We start from the raw sequence: 16921 nt of genomic DNA on the forward strand, positions 1-16921 counted from the left end.
CGTGTGCCCTTAGAGATTGTAAAACGGCTTCTACCTTTGGTAGGTGTGACTCCCAGTCAGAGCTGAAAATAACAATGTCATCTAAATAAGCAGTCACATATTCCCTACGGGGCTGCAGCAATTTATTCATAGCTCTCTGGGAGGTTGCTGGGGCACCATGTAAACCAAATGGGAGCATTTTATAGTGGAATAAGCCTTCTGGGGTAGCAAGTTAAGTCCATATGCAGTCGGTATTACAGGCAGTAGCATACAGGCACACTCAGCATAGCAGACTCTTCATAGGCTCCAGTGGTCCCTAGTCTAACCCACACAACCAGGCCTATCACCGGGACACTAACTGTCATCAGGAGCAAGGTGACTCTGCCCTGGAAACCTTTATATCAGGAGATCCCAGGCGCTGCTGATCACACACCTGGGATTCTGCTACTGCTTCCAAAACCTGGTCTGGATCCTCCACATTACTTTCACATGGAACAATGCCGTCTCTGCCACACTACCTATTGCTAGGTGTCAGACGAATGTAATAATTATAAATGTGAATATGACAAAATCAGATTTAATAAAAGAACATATAGTAACTAGTGATGAGCGGATTCGGTTTTACTCGGTTCTCAAAACGGCATCTTATTGGCTCACGGATGTCACGTGTTTTGGATAGCCAATAAGATGCCGTTTTGAGAACCGAGTAAAACCGAATCCGCTCATCACTAATAGTAACATGTAAATAATTTGCATCAAAGTAAGAACATTAAGTCAAATCACATAGGTGGCAGGAAGGTGATCATACCAGTGAAGATGGTGGGAGCCGCAGGTGTTGGATCAAGTAGAGTAACCAGGGTGTGCTGGTGATTGTCTCACCTTCAAAAGCCAGTAGTCAGTTGGCAGGTGAGCTTTAAACCAGGATCCATTATTCCAATCATTGAACATTTATTATCTGGAACTCCACATTGATATCCCGGGATCACACTGAACACATTGCGCCACACCCGTAATTTCCAGTGAATGGAACGCAAACAAAGTGTGGAACACAAGTGGAACTGACGTCACTTCTGGTTCCTGTTAAGCCGGACCGGAAGTCAGCAGCTTCACACACACGGCCACATCCAATTGGATGCTCACCACCATAAAGGCATGGGATAGCAGCACAGGGGACAATCAACCTTGAAAAAGGGACTGAATAGTCCCGAAACGCGTTGGTTTTGCCCTGCTGTGCCTTTTTACCGCTGGATGGACGTTTTGAATGCTGAGGGCACCACACACGGTTAACGGGAATTCTACCACAGGAGCCACAAGCAGGGTATTTCCCAGGATACTCTGCTTGATCCAATACCTGTGGCTCCCACCATCTTCACTGGTTTGGTCACCTTCCTGCCACCTATGTGATTTGACTTCATGTTACTATATGTTCTTTTATTAAATCTGATTTTATCATAGTCACATTTATAATTATTACATTTGTCTGACACCTAGCAATAAGTAGTTACAGGATCCAGTGCCCAAAAGGGAGAGTTAACATTTCTTACTGCTAATCCCTTTTATTTGTTTACCCAAATGGGTAAGGCCATTAAACAGTGAATCTCAACACCCTGCAGCTTTAATGCTGGAGTCCAGGTCACTGCAATGGGTCCTTCAGAGACCAGGGATCTCTCAGAAGCTGACAGGTTGTCCTCTGCACTGTCTGCCTGTTTATAGCAGTGCTGAAGGAGTCCTACAGCCAGTAAGGGGGGTGTCCCCAGCATTGCCTGCCTCCTTCGGGACATCCAGCAGGGGCCCTCTCAGCACAGGTCCTCTTGGGTCCTTGCACCGGCTCCACGCAGTCGGGATCCTCACACTGCAGCAGTTCCATGACAGTGCCACAGCTGCTGACCCCCAGACCTCTCCTGACATCTCTGTCCTCCTGGCCGCTGGTCACCCACTCTCCTTGCCAGACCCCACTCTGCCTTACTAGTGGCTACATTACTGCACTCCTCACAGGCAGGCTTCTATCTGTGTGTCTCTCTGATCTACATGGCTGCTCCTGCACAGGTACACTTCCCATTTGTGTGAGTTTCCTGTCTTCCCTCAGCTGCTTTTTTTTATCCCTCTACTGCTGCCTGGTCCGCCTCTGCCTCAGGGTCTGCAGTCTCTCACTGGCCTGAGGTCCCCTGGTAATAGCCAGCCCCTGCACTCCTCTGCCCTGCAACCTAAGCATCCAATTTTTCCGGGTAAAGACTGTTGCTGACCAAGGGGAAACTTTTCCTATGGGTGGCACCAAACTCCCTGTCAGCTAGCCTGACAGGGTCGATTAAAGTTAACCTTTCATGGTGCCATGGGGCTGTATTTAGGCAGGCACTACTTGTGTGGAGAAAAAAAACACAGGGGTCTCCTTTTTTCCCCTTAATACAATAACTATGGGGTATTACACACACATGGTCGACACGAGGTTTTTAACAATTTATTTCATTATCTTCAACTTTTTCATACATTGCCATCCACGTACTTGCTCCCCTTGTATGGACACATGGTTTGTTCCAGATACAAAGTTACTAACTTTTTTTATTTGTACTCAAGTTGGAAATTTCTAATGTGGTCACATCAAGGACATTTTAAAAAATCACGAATGTGCTGCAGCAAACTTATACATCCATGCATTTCTTCAAGTCAAACACTTGTCAGTTGTTTTTCTCCATCCATTAAAACACCATTACTTGGTGGTAATTGGGTGGCAATTGGGTGTATGCTTGCAAGAGGACCCTTTTGGGGGCATGTAGCGAGCTGACACCATTTTTACAGTAGTTTAATCCCCTGCACCTTGCATGGGATGGCTATATAAGTGGCAATAATAGTGATGGTGGCTGATCTGGCAGACGGAGGGCAGTGGCTGGTGCAGTCGCAGAGATCCGTCTGGCTTTGTGTATGGGGAGATACTCCCTCCAGACTTCTGATCTTGCCACCTTGTGTGAAACTCAGAATCAAGCCATTTATTCATAGCATTGAATGGATTACCCAGGCTCTAGTCACTTACTGTACCTAAGGAAAATGCAGTATATATTTATATACATTAGCTGTTACTGCTTATAATATTATATACCTCAGATAAAGGTAATGGAAATTAGCAGTTGCATTGCAAATTTGCAATATTAAGTGCAGTTCTCATGGTGAACAGCAGAACTTACCAGACTCAAGAGTATTACAGGATAGGATGTGAGTTGTACCCTGGCACGTGTTCGGCCAGGTGTGCCTTGCTGCTAGCGAGATCTGTGGCCAATAATGCCAAGTAATGGGAACAGCTGGAGTGTCTAGCAACATTATTAACAATTCTTGCTATTCGTCATTAAGAATCAAGGGATGATTTGAGCGAGGAGGAGGCCAATGTGGGGCCCCCTCTCTTGCAGATAGGGGCGGATTGGTTTGGAAAACCAGCCCGGGAAATTTATGGAAGCAGCTCTAATGGGGGTGAGGTCTGTTGTGGGTGTGGGGTCTGTTGAGGGTGTGGGATTCTTTCTCATAGGGTCTGATTCTGAGTTGGGCGCAGTTGCGGTCTTCCTTGCGTCTTGTTGTTACGTCTGTGACTTGATGCTAATGATGCTACAATGCACTTCCCTGGTGTGCATCTGTGCGTCCGATTATATCAGGTCTCAGATGTCCACTTTCACTGTCTACAGACGCTGCAATGATACTTTGCGCATCTTTAGACGCCACCATTGGTCGCATCATTGAAACTTTAGAAGCCCTATGCTAGGTGCAGATCATCCCTATGAGTATGGCCTCCAATGTGAGTAATTCGACATCAACAGCTTTCAGCAACTCGTCCACACTACTTTGCATCTGCGTCTGATTAGCCAAACCCTGTAATCACACATGGATGCCCAACACATTTCTAATACACTTCTTGGTGCGTGTGTCTGACTCTGTACTGCAACTCTGTATGAACACCATCATGGTGTATGCATGTGTGGTGAAACTCAGATGCAAGCACATATGTAAAACATTGCAGAAGAAAAAAAAACACATTGGTCCCCACAGAAAACAATAAAACAAATTGGCCCCCACGGTAAAAAATATATTAAATGTATAACATAGCTTTTGGTATTATAATTTGTTTTCAATTTCCACTGCTGTCTGAAAGGTCCAGCGACACCCAGAGGTTTTATCATTCTTGGCTGTAACATCTACATATACATTTATTTATTAACATTTATGTAGCACTAGCATATTGCATTGCACTTCCTTTCAAAGTCGGGCAGGGGTGGATTGGGAACCAAAAGCTGCGATGGAAACATTTTAGATGTAGCCTCAGATGGGCAACACCAGAGGTATACCGTGTGATCGTGGCGGTAGCACTACTTCTATCACATGTTAACAAACAAAACAGGCTCCCTGTGTACATCAGCCCACCGGGGATCTTCGCTGGTGGTCCTTTGGCTGATATGCCCCTGCTTAGGTCTCTGAGTACATGGTGCCCACACCTGTTCCCATTGTCCTCTCTGCTCTCTACTGTACATGCACAGATCATGCCGCCATTTTCCTAGTGAATTGTGCCCACCAAAACTGGAGAGGTAAGTATAAGTGCAGGGTATGAGGCATGGAGCACCCTGCACTCAGCCTGCATACCTTATAGATACACCCATGGTTCTAAGAAAAAGCAGGTTGCACATGCAGACAGCCTGATACTTGTCCCAAGCACCAAATGACAGGATCAGTGTCCTATTTGACCCCACAGTGAGACCTGGTAATGGCATGGAAGATGGCCACACACACAGGTGGATAGTGCTCATTTTCCGAACGCATGTACCGGTATGCCGGATATTGGTGGTCATTCCAAGTTGATCGCTAGCTGCATTTGTTCGCAGCGCAGCGATTAGGCTAAAAAATGGTAGTTATGCGCATGCGTATGTGGCGCAATGCGCGCGCGCGACGTACGGGCACAATGAACGATGCAGTTTTGCACAGGGTCTAGCTATGCATTTCAGTCACACAGGTTGCCGCAGAGTGATTGACATGAAGTGGGCGTTTCTGGGTGGCAACTGACCGTTTTCAGGGAGTGTTCGGAAAAACGCAGGCATGCCAGGAAAATCACAGGCATGGCTGGGCGAACGCTGGGCAGGTGTTGATAAAGGTCCAATAGACCGAAACGCGTTGATTATATCCCAAGGAGTGTGAGTAGCCTTTTTTTATAGAACCTACGTGGATTTTGCTTTTTTTGTTTCAAAGTTTTTTTATTTTTTATTTGTGGAATAATTTTTATTGGACTCTTTTTCCATTTGTGCTTGTGTACTTTTTGTATACTCCGGTGTGGAGCTCTATGTAGTTCAATAAACCTATGTTTTTATGGAAAAACCGTGATTTGGATTGGAAGTGCCTGATATACCGCATAAAGATACCTTGATAGGAACGGCACCTCATTTGCATGTGTGAGTCCTGGTACGCAATATATGAAGATTGTTGCACATTATAAAGAAACCGTGATGTGTTTGACACTTGTGGTGTTGCTGTGAGTGTTGGGGTACGCCACTCCATCTGTTTTTCCACTTAACATTTCTTTATTAAGGATCCAATTTATAAGGTCAATACATATCACTCTAACAGCTTAATTAAAATAGTTAAAGAGGATATTGTTTTAAAAGTTCCTGCATTATTGAATACATCCAACACATTGGCTTTTCCTTTTTGTTTCTCCCTGTATACATTACATCAATGATATATGGGATTCTCTTGAGAAAGAAATATTGTTCGAGGAAATCGTTTAAAGATACCTTGATAGGAATTTTTCCACATCGTAAAGAGTGAGTTGGGGTACGTTGTGTATGAGAAATCACACACTCTAAAGTAGGGTTGGGCAAAATACGGCCTGCGGGCCGCAAACCAATCCTACCCAGCCCACTGCCTCCCACCAGCGAGCAATGACAAGCGGCCCGACCGGCTGAGCTGCTTGTCATTGCTCTGAGCTGCAGTACCTCCAAGCTGCCAGCGGCGCCTCTCTCCCCTGCTGCTGCGTTGTAGCAGCCTCCTCCCTCCTCCAGAGTCCCCAGTGACAACGGCTGTGTTCAGCCGAGAAGGGGGCGGGGCTACGTGCCGATGAGGGGCGGGGCTACACTTGACCTCAGGGGGGCGGAGCTAGACGGGACAAGAGCCAGACTGCTACAGATCCATCCTTCCTGCCACTTCCAGCCAGATCAGTAAGTTAATGGGAAAAGTGAAAGAAAGTGTGTGTGTGTGTGTGTGTGTGTGTGTGTGTGTGTGTGTGTGTGTGTGTGTGTGTGTGTGTGTGTGTGTGTGTGTGATAGTGTGCATATATTTGTGTGTGCGGGCAGTGGCGTCAGACTGTTTTTAGGTTTGGGGAGAGATCTTTAGCTCTCGCTGTACCAACCCCTCCCGTGTTCTGTCACCATGTCACCCCCATGTTCTGTCACTATGTCACCCCCCCCGTGTTCTGTCACTGTGTCACCCCCCCGTGTTCTGTCACTGTCACCCCCCTGTGTTCTATCACTGTGTCACCCCCCGTGTTCTGTCACTGTCACCCCCACCGTGTTCTGTCACCCCCCCCTCCCCGTTTTCTTTCACTGTGTCACACCCCCGTGTTCTGTCACCGTGTCACACATCCGTGTTCTGTCACTGTCACCCCCACCGTGTTCTATCACTGTGTCACACCCCCCCGTGTTCTGTCACTGTCACCCCCCTCCCCATGTTCTGTCACCCCCACCATGTTCTGTCACTGTCACCCCCCCCCTCCCCGTGTTCTTTCACTGTGTCACACCCCCCGTGTTCTGTCACCGTGTCACACATCCGTGTTCTGTCACTGTCACCCCCCCTCCCCGTGTTCTGTCACTGTGTCACCCCCACTGTTTTCTGTCACTGTCACACACCCGTGTTCTGTCACTGTCACCCCCCTCCCCGTGTTCTGTCACCGTGTCACCCCCCCATGTTCTGTCACCGTGTCACCCTCACCGTGTTCTGTCACTGTGTCACACCCCCCGTGTTCTGTCACCCCCACCGTGTTCTGTCACCGTGTCACCCCCACCGTTTTCTGTCACTGTGTCACACACCCGTGTTCTGTCACTGTCACACACCCCCTCCCCGTGTTCTGTCACCGTGTCACCCCCACCGTGTTCTGTCACCGTGTCACACACCCGTGTTCTGTCACTGTCACCCCCCCTCCCCGTGTTCTGTCACTGTGTCACCCCCACCGTTTTCTGTCACTGTGTCACACACCCATGTTCTGTCACTGTCACCCCCCCTCCCCGTGTTCTGTCACCGTGTCACCCCCACCGTGTTCTGTCACCGTGTCACACACCCGTGTTCTGTCACTGTCACCCCCCCTCCCCATGTTCTGTCACCGTGTCACCCCCACCGTGTTCTGTCACTGTGTCACACACCCCGTGTTCTGTCACCCCCATCGTGTTCTGTCACGTGTCACCCCCACCGTGTTCTGTCACTGTGTCACACACCCGTGTTCTGTCACTATCACCCCCTCTCCCCGTGTTCTGTCACCGTGTCACCCCCACCGTGTTCTGTCACCGTGTCACACACCCGTGTTCTGTCACTGTCACCCCCCCTCCCCGTGTTCTGTCACCGCGTCACCCCCCCCCATGTTCTGTCACCGTGTCACCCCCACCGTGTTCTGTCACTGTGTCACACCCCCCGTGTTCTGTCACCCCCACCGTGTTCTGTCACCGTGTCACCCCCACCGTGTTCTGTCACTGTGTCACCCCCACCGTGTTCTGTCACCGTGTCACACCTTTCCCCAGGGGCCATAAGACACTGGATAATTTGCTTGCTGCACAATAATTATCCTAAATAAAATGTTAATGTGTAAAAAGGCTCTCTACCTGCCGTAATGTGTGTAAAAGGGGCTCTACCTGGTGTAATGTGTGTAAGTGGCGCTGTGTGGCGCAATTTGAATAATGGAGACTATTGTGCAGCCTAATATGAATCTGTATTATTTTTTGCCCACACCCCTTCCACATGAAGCCACGTCCCTATATTTTTGGCAAGTGGGGCGAGCTGCTATTTTGTATGTGGCCCTCGGATACTGACAGGAAATGTCAAGTGGCCCCTCAGCTGAAATAATTGCCCACCCCTGCTCTAAAGAAACCTTGATGTACTTCATATCTTCTTGTCTCCTGTGAGTTTCGGGGTACGCACTGTATCAGACGAATTACTCTATACCTACCCTCACTGCGCACTTTAAGGGTGTATGGATACGGCAGTTCACTGCACAAAGATACCTTGATATATATATATATCCACCCTTTATTGAGTGAGTGGGGTACGCTGGATCTAGACCCTTGCTTTCCCTTTTCTTCAGAGACTTTTTACAGTTTATTATTGTGAATTACTACACATTGGTTGTTTTTTTATTTTATGTTTCATATTTGGAATATTCAAACTGGATATTACCTATTTGGAGGATCCAGCCAGAGACATTTGATCCTGCACATTGAACCAGGAATGTATCCCCCTTTTTATTTTTCTCTTTTTGCGCTGTATGTACTAGGAAGGTTTATACTTGTTGTATTCGATTATAGTCTTTAAATGTGGTGACATTTATTTTTAAACCTTCAAGTACTCTAGCTGCATTGCGCCATTTGATACACTTTCCTACTTTTCCTTACCTAGCTGTGTGACGTCAAATCCGGTACTGAATAGTCTAAAGTGATGGCAAGCGCTGAGTGGGTTTTGAGCTACTCTGAAACTACACAAACATTTTTTGCAAGCGCTCTGCAATAAAAACGTTTGCACTTCTGCTAAGCTAAAATATACTCCCAGTGGGCGGCATCATATCATTTGCACGGCTGCTAAAAACTGCTAGCGAGCGATCAACTCGGAATGATCCCCATTGGCCGATATCACTGGCAATGTGTGTAACTTCTAAGTGTCTATCACATTATCATATCTGTGTGCCATACAAGCAAAAATACTAGTGTGCTGCTTATTTAATAATAATTGCTTGGTGTAGTGGGATTGGGTAGTGGTGCTGCTTATACTTTTATTGCAAACGCTTATCACAGAAATACTGTATTATAGTGTTAGATAAGGGTGAGTCTTCTTAACATTAGATTTCCAGTTAGATTTATTTTCTTAGAATACGTAGACCACAATTTTGCACAAATATTTTAAATACATTTGCCTGTAGTAAGTATATTAATCTAGAAGATAAGTGTGAAAATGTCATTATTTAAAGGACTGAAGTGTGAGCTGTATATAATTAACATTTTTACTGTGTAGGAAAACACCCAACAAAACTTAAAATGTAGTATTCGGCATAGATAATGTGCAGCACATTACGTACCTGGAGTGTGCTGTTCACATGCTCCAAAAGTGGGGGACTTGGACTACACACCCTAATGTTAAACATAATAAGAGGTGCTACCATGCTGAGGCTTCTAGTACCATACAGGAAAAAGAAAAATACAGACGCACACTCTTAGCACTAAGAATACTGACAGTCAAAATCATTTTGATAAACTCTTACAATTAACATGAAGTATAAATTAAGTTCTTAGCACACATTTGGCCAAAAATGCGGGCCCATCCACCATGCTCACATGATCCATCAGGATCTTGGAAGCTTCCCATAGTCCATCTGTGCTCTGCTGCCAATCAGACGGCTGTACTGTTAATACTTCTCCCCTGAGTACTTCCCATTCCGTGCGAATGGACAGAACGTTAATGAGAGAATGATTGTGGGGTATTGGGTCCTCGCTGGGGTATTTGGTCTTCACTGAAACACATGAATAGTAATGTAGCACTGAACAGTTTAACCTACAGCTCTTTGAACCCATACAATTATGGTGTTCCTTAGTTATAAAAGATAGGTACTTAGGGCCTGATCCACATAGTTCCAAATGCTGCTGCATATACTGTAGAGCAGTGATTGCCAACCTGTCGCTTGCGAGCTACCAGTACCTCTCAGCAGCATTTTCGGCAGCTTGCAAAGCACACGGGCTTGGGCAGTCACTGGCACTGCTCCCTTCATTTCTAATATGTTGCCGGCCGTCAGCCAATCAGAACTGACAGCGGCACCTGATTGGCTGCCGGGCCGCGAGCTTTGATTGGCTCACGATCCGACGCCATATTTCAAATGGCCGCCGGAGACACTGTCACCGCTCACTGTACATCACAGGAGAGGCGCGTGCTGTGCTCCACTCTCCTCCCCTTCCGTCCCTCATACAGGAGAAGAAGTAGAAGCCAGCAGCAGTGAGCGCTGTTTGGGGCATTGTATCTGGCACTGCTGGGGGCATTGTAACTGGCACTGCTGGGGGCATTGTAACTGGCACTGCGGGGGTCATTGTATCTGGCACTGATGGAGGCATTGTATCTGGCACTGCTGGGGGCATTGTAACTGGCACTGCTGGGGGCATTGTAACTGGCACTGCGGGGGTCATTGTATCTGGCACTGATGGAGGCATTGTATCTGGCACTGCTGGGGGCATTGTAACTGGCACTGCTGGGGGCATTGTAACTGGCACTGTTGGGGGCATTGCATCTGGCACTGGTGCAAGCATTGTATCTGGCACTGCTGGGGCATTGTATCTTGCACTGCTGGGGGCATTTTATCTGGCGCTGGTGGAGGCATTGTATCTGGCAATGCTGGGTTCAATGTATCTTGCACTTGTGGGGGCACTGTATCTGGCGCTGGTGGAGGCATTGTATCTGTCACTGCTGGGTTCAATGTATCTGGCACTGCTTGGGGCATTGTATCTGACACTGTTGGGGGCATTGTATCTGGCACTGCTTGGAGGCATTGCATGTGACACTGCTGGGAGCATTGTATCTGTCACTGCTTGGAGGCATTGTATCTGTCACTGCTTGGAGGCATTGTATCTGTCACTGCTTGGAGGCATTGTATCTGTCACTGCTTGGAGGCATTGTATCTGGCACTGCTGGGGGCATTGTATCTGGCACTGGTGGAGGCATTGTATCTGGCACTGCTGGGTTAATTGTATCTGGCACTGCTGGGGGCATCAGATGTATCTGGCACTGCTGGGGCATTACGTGTAAGGAGTACTACTGTGGGCATAATGTGTGGCACTACTGTGGGCATTATATATGACACTACTACTGTGGGTGTTCTGTACACACCTTCTGCATAGCAGGACCCGCACTTAGGGATACCTTCCCTATCCAACGAGCAAGCAAGAGGCAGCAACAGAAGGAACATTCCGTTATTAGGCAGTTTCTATTTTTTCAAAAAATTTTGTAACTCTTACAGAGGTTTCATTTTTCTCAAGTAGCTCACACCCCAATTAAGGTTGGAAACCACTGCTGTAGAGATTTTTCACATACAGTTGTTTCTCTAAAGCCGCTAATTAGGCATTATAGTGTGGCAGCTGGATGGGAATGACGCAAACAAATTCAAGACAGCTGTTTTGTGGGTATGTTGGGTGCATCATGGGCATATAGTCAGAGTTACACAACAGGGCTGACATTCCTATTCCTCATTGATATCCCGTGTCCCTCATGGCCCACCAGCGAGCCCCCTGGCCACATAATAAAATAGTGTTACTAAAGTTTCAACAAGGCATATATTAGACACGATAGCTTCCTTGTTTTATTTATCAACAAAAACTTACAAAACATAAATTTTGTTTTGGAATAAAGTTTTAAGGCCCGTACACATAAGTCGGTAAAGTAAACAACGTTGATGATTTTGAGCCTTCCTGAGCGACGTCGTTTACTTCACCTGTCTGTCTCACTCTCCCCCTAGATCAGTGTTTTTCAACTTAGTGTGCCGCGAGCGGTTGACAGGTGTGCCGCCGTCTGCCAGAGATGCCGCTGCCGCCCCACCAGAGAGACCTGTGCCGCCCGCCAGAGATGCCAGCACGTCTGCTGCCGCAATCAGTAGCCGGCTCGGCAGTGCTGTGCCACCCATGACCTATGGTGAGTCATAGGTCAGACAGGATACATTGCATTCCCGCCTGGAGTGCCCGCCCCGCCCATCCACTGCTGCTCCGTGCTGCTGCTGCTGCCTGGTCCGTTCCCTCAGTGCTCCTCACTTCTTCCACCACTGAGAGGGAAAGATTTAACAGCTACAGGTTGTGTGTGTGTGTGTGTGTGTGTGTGTGTGTGTGTGTGTGTGTGTGTGTGTGTGTGTGTGTGTGTGTGTAATTACTGGGGGGGTACAGTGAGTGGAATTTCTATTGGGGGGCAGTGTGACATTACTGTGGGGGACAATGTTTATGCAATATGGAGTTGTTCATATATGAAGTGGCAATTTTGTACTGCTGGTGGGGAATTTTAGACGTGGTCCTGATGACCCCTTCTGCATTATACAGTTATAAATAAGGAGTAAATAAATAGTGACCAGGTTAAGTTGGAGGTGAAATTAGTTGGGGAGGCAGTGTGTGGTTGAATTACTCTGGGGGACAGTGTGTGGCATTATTATAAATTAGTTTTATTACTGTGGGGGCCAATGTGTTTGTTTAATTGCTGTGGGGGCCAATGTGTGTGTATGGGGCTTTTATCCCGTGGGGCATTGATGGTGTGCCTTGGCAATTTTAAAGTCTTGTCGGTGTGCCGCGTTTTGAAAAAGTTTGAAAATCACTGCCCTAGATTGTGAGCCCCTTAGAGCAGGGCCCTCTTCCCTCCTGTTCTCACAGCCCTCTTCTCTTGCACTTCAGTTACAGCTCTCTCCTACTCAGTGACTGTCTATACCTGCATTTCTTCCTGCTCGTGACCGTCTCTTCCAACGGCTGCCCGCCCCCAGCCGATAAAAGTATCACTAGTTTTTTATCAGGAGAGGGAATATTTGGCTGGTCCAGAAGGTGGCCAAAGAGAGCCCATGAGGCGGTGCATCGGAAACCGATGCCTAAGCTAGAGGAACTATATGTCTGCAACTCATCCCAGAACGTCTGTTTATATGGACAGTGCCAAAAGCAATGCATAATGGCCCTCATTCCGAGTTGTTCGCTCGCAAGCTGCTTTTAGCAGCTTTGCACACGCTAAGCCGCCGCCTACTGGGAGTGAATCTTAGCTTATCAAAATTGCGAACGAAAGATTCGCAATAATGCGAAAAGACTTCTCTGTGCAGTTTCTGAGTAGCTCGAGACTTACTCTGCCAGTGCGATCAGTTCAGTGCTTGTCGTTCCTGGTTTGACGTCACAAACACACCCAGCGTTCGCCCAGACAGACACTCCTCCGTTTCTCCAGCCACTCCCGCGTTTTTCCCAGAAACGGTAGCGTTTTTTCGCACACACCCATAAAACGGCCAGTTTCCGCCCAGAAACACCCACTTCCTGTCAATCACATTACGATCACCAGAACGAAGAAAAAACCTTGTAATGCCGTGAGTAAAATACCTAACTGCATAGCAAATTTACTTGGCGCAGTCGCACTGCGGACATTGCGCATGCGCATTAGCGACTAATCGCTCCGTTGCGAGAAAAAAATAACGAGCAAACAACTCGGAATGACCCCCAATGTCCGCTACCGGAGCGGAACATTTAATGCATTTCGTAGACTCTGAGAGGCCCATCATATGGCTCCGTTTTGGAGATATGTAAGCCTTATGTAGGATCTTGTATGACATTTCCTGATAGATGCTCGCTGGAATAAAGTTTCAAAAAGGTATTAAAGCTTTCTAATATTGTCTCAGGGGACATAGAGGGGATCTGAGATGACCACTTCTTAATTTGTGTGAGATCAGAGGCGGGAACTATATCTATGCGAATACGGGCGTAGATTGTCGATATGGAGTAATTGTTGGAGTGCAACAGTGTGTCTAGTGGATTAAAAAAATCCAGTTTACATAAGTGTGACAAAATCGAGTGTAGGTAATGGGAGGCCTGGAAGTAATAGAATTCGTGGAGGGGGCTAATGCCATATTTATCCACAGCTTCAGTGAAAGTAAGTGGTTTATTCAGGGAATTAAAGAGGCGATGAATGTGCGTAATTCCTGCAGTATGCCAAACAGTAAAGGGGAAAGAAGCTCGGCCATTTTGGAAGTCTAGGTTACCTAGAAAGGAAAGAAACGGTGAGTGGAGGTAATGTAGGTTTAATGATTTTCTAGATCTTCTCCATGCTAAGATAGTAGAGGTCAGGAGAGGGTTGTCATTTTGGGGCAGTTTCTAGGTGGCATTATTGACGTGCAGAATATAACTAAGGGATAAAGGGGCACAAAGCTGAGAATCTAGCAGTGAGTCAGTAAAAGTGTTAGTGTCTCTGAGCCAATCCATGGCAAAGCGTAGTAGGCAGGCCCTATTATACTGCTCTATGTCCGGCAAATTCAAACCTCCATTCTGTACCGACTGGGAAAGCTTAAGAAAGCTTATTCGAGGCCGTTTATTGGACCATACGAATTTAGAGATATGTTAGTTAAGGAGGGACAGATCAGGTTTCGTGAGCAAGATGGGGACCATCTGGAGGACATAGAGTAGTTTAGGGAAGCAAGCAATTTTAACAAGGTTACACCGATCGAGGAGGTTGAGAGGAAGATTTTGCCAGAGAGAGAATTCAGATTGGATTTTAGCAAGAATAGGGTGGACGTTGCAGGAATATAATAGGGCAGGATCTGAGGGTAATAAAACCCCTAGGTAAGTGAGGTGTGTAGGGGCCCACCGGAATGGTAAGGGGCCCACCCTAGCGTAACTTGTTGAAATATGGCTAGGGCTTCTGATTTGTCATAGTTAATCGAGAAGCCTGCAAAAGAGGAGAAGCATTTTATGGCTTCCTGTAGCACAGGGAAGGATCTTTTAGGGTTCGAGGTAAAGAGGAGAATATCATCTGCAAAGGCTATGATTTTCAATTCTTGAGAGCCAATTAATATACCCTTGAATTCAGTTAGATTAGTAATGTAGCGTATAAAAGGTTCTAAGGCTAAATTGAAAAGGAGGGGGGAGAGAGGGCAGCCCTGTCTAGTCCCCCTTTCAAGGGTAAAGGGAGTGGAGGAAACATTGTTTACCATCACTTGTGCCATGGGGGTAGTATAGAGGGAGTTGACTAGACCACAAAAACCCTCTCCAAAGTGTTGATGACGTAAGACCCGATCAAGGTGAGGCCAGGCAATCTTATCAAAGGCCTTTTCTGCATCAAGATTAATTAATATATTATTGTGAAGATTGTGGGAGCGAGAGTAGGTGATGGTGGCCAGTGCGGCCCTAGTACCCTTCACCGATTGTCTATTCTTGAGGAAGACCAATTGAGCAGGTGATATGATGCGAGAGAGACATAGTTGTAGGCGGGTGGCCATGAGTTTGGTCAAAATTTTAAAGTCTTGGTTGAGGAGGGATATAGGGCTGTAGGAGCTAGGGAGGGAAGGATCTTTGCCGGGTTTTGCAATAACAATTATCCTAGCTATGATTATAGAGGGATGTAAGAGTGGGGGCCAGATCATCCCGGATCATTTTGTAGAACTCCGCGCTAAAGCCATCGGCGCCGGGACTCTTGTTGTTCGGTAAGCTTTTCATGGTATCCACAACCTCCTCGACAGTGATTGGGCTTTCTAACAAGTCCCTCTCCTCCTGAGAGAGGATAGGTAGAGCAGTGGATTCAAGAAAGGAGCAATTGGCAGCAATTTCATCAGGGCCTTTAGAGTATAAGGAGCGATAGAAGTGCATAAATTCAGTACAAATAGATTCGGGGTCTGAAACCAGCATGCCTGAAATATTAATGGTATTAACCCATGTGCGGGATTTGGGACCTTTGATCAAATTAGCTAACAACTTACCCGATTTATTGCCCCATCTGTGAAACTTATTCCGCTGATAATCGTAAGAGAGTTGGGCTCGTTCAGTAAGGAAAGTGTCATATACCAGTTTAGCAGAAAGATAGGTTTCCTTATGGGCAGGAGTGTCATGTTGTTTATAACTCCGATATGAGGAGGTTAACATCGCACCCAGAGTCTGCAACTGTGAGGAAAACTTTTTCCTTTTGGAGTGAGTATATGACATGACATGTCCTCTAAGAACCGCTTTAGCAGCGCCCCAGAAAATTGGGGAATTTAGGGTCTGGTCACTGTTGTCTAGGGTGTAGTTGAGCCAGGATTGCTTACGATGGAGGAGGAAGTCAGTGGAGTGGCGTAGGTATGTAGGAAAGCGCCAGCTCGGGGTAGAGCGGAGGGGCAAAGATAGTTGGATATGTAAGGATATAGGGGCATGGTCAGAGATGATAATGTTGGCAATCGACATATGAGTTACCTTAGGGAAAAGTCATGTAGAGGCAAATATGTAGTCTATGCGAAAGTGGGACGAGTGAGGGTGAGAAAGAAGGAGAAATCTTTTTGGGTCGAATGGAAAATACGCCAGGGGTCAAGTAGGTCAAGTTGTGAGCAAAAAGAAGGAAGTAGATGAAGGGTAGGACGGGTAGTGTGAGTACTTACTCAAGATCTGTCCATGGATGGGTCAAATACCAAGTTGAAATCACCTCTTATAATCAGGTCTTGCCACCCCAAGTAAGGATCGTCGATAAGAGAGCTGCAAAATAAGAGTCAGGGGAGGTATTGGGAGCATAGACATTCAGAAAACTATATTCAACATTATCAATTAGCGCATCGAGCATTATGAATCTGCCCTCAGGGTCAAGAAGTTTCCTACTGATTGAGTGTTGTAAGTTGATATGGAAGAGGATAGCCACTCCTCGGGATTTAGAATGATATGGGGCTGAGATACAGTCCCTTATCCAGGGAGCTCGCAAAGAATTCCTAGGGTCATCTAACCAGTGCATCTCCTAAAGGAATATAACATGTGGAGCCATGCGTTTTAAGTGTGAAACCACCTTCTTCCTTTTAACCGGGTGATTGAGACCCTCTACGTTCCAGGAGACTAGGCGTAGGGAAGCATCACTAGAGTCTCCGTATATATGGGAGTGTGGGGAGGCTGCAGAGGCCATATCAGCCCACACCCACAGTCGGAAATGGCATAGCGAATATGTATAAGGTGAAACAGGGCCCCACCCCGTCCCAGCGAGCGGGAGGAGGACACCCCAGGAGGGGAAGGAGACCTCG

At 46.9% G+C, this 16921-nt stretch overlaps 1 protein-coding gene across 4 annotated transcripts in view; it reads left to right on the plus strand.

The window, feature by feature from the left end:
• Positions 1 to 16921, plus strand: part of APBB1IP (amyloid beta precursor protein binding family B member 1 interacting protein) — a 396905-nt gene that overhangs the window by 134355 nt on the left and 245629 nt on the right. The window contains exon 1 of one of the 4 annotated variants that reach the window (XM_063921653.1): positions 6097 to 6158. The exons of the other annotated variants lie outside the window; for them this stretch is intronic. The gene's annotated coding sequence lies outside the window, so the exon portion shown is untranslated. Of the gene's footprint in view, positions 1 to 6096; positions 6159 to 16921 lie in introns of those variants that run through there. 4 annotated transcript variants of the gene reach the window in all.

This window comes from Pseudophryne corroboree, chromosome 5, assembly GCF_028390025.1.
Source record: "Pseudophryne corroboree isolate aPseCor3 chromosome 5, aPseCor3.hap2, whole genome shotgun sequence".
Classification (NCBI taxonomy): domain Eukaryota; kingdom Metazoa; phylum Chordata; class Amphibia; order Anura; family Myobatrachidae; genus Pseudophryne; species Pseudophryne corroboree.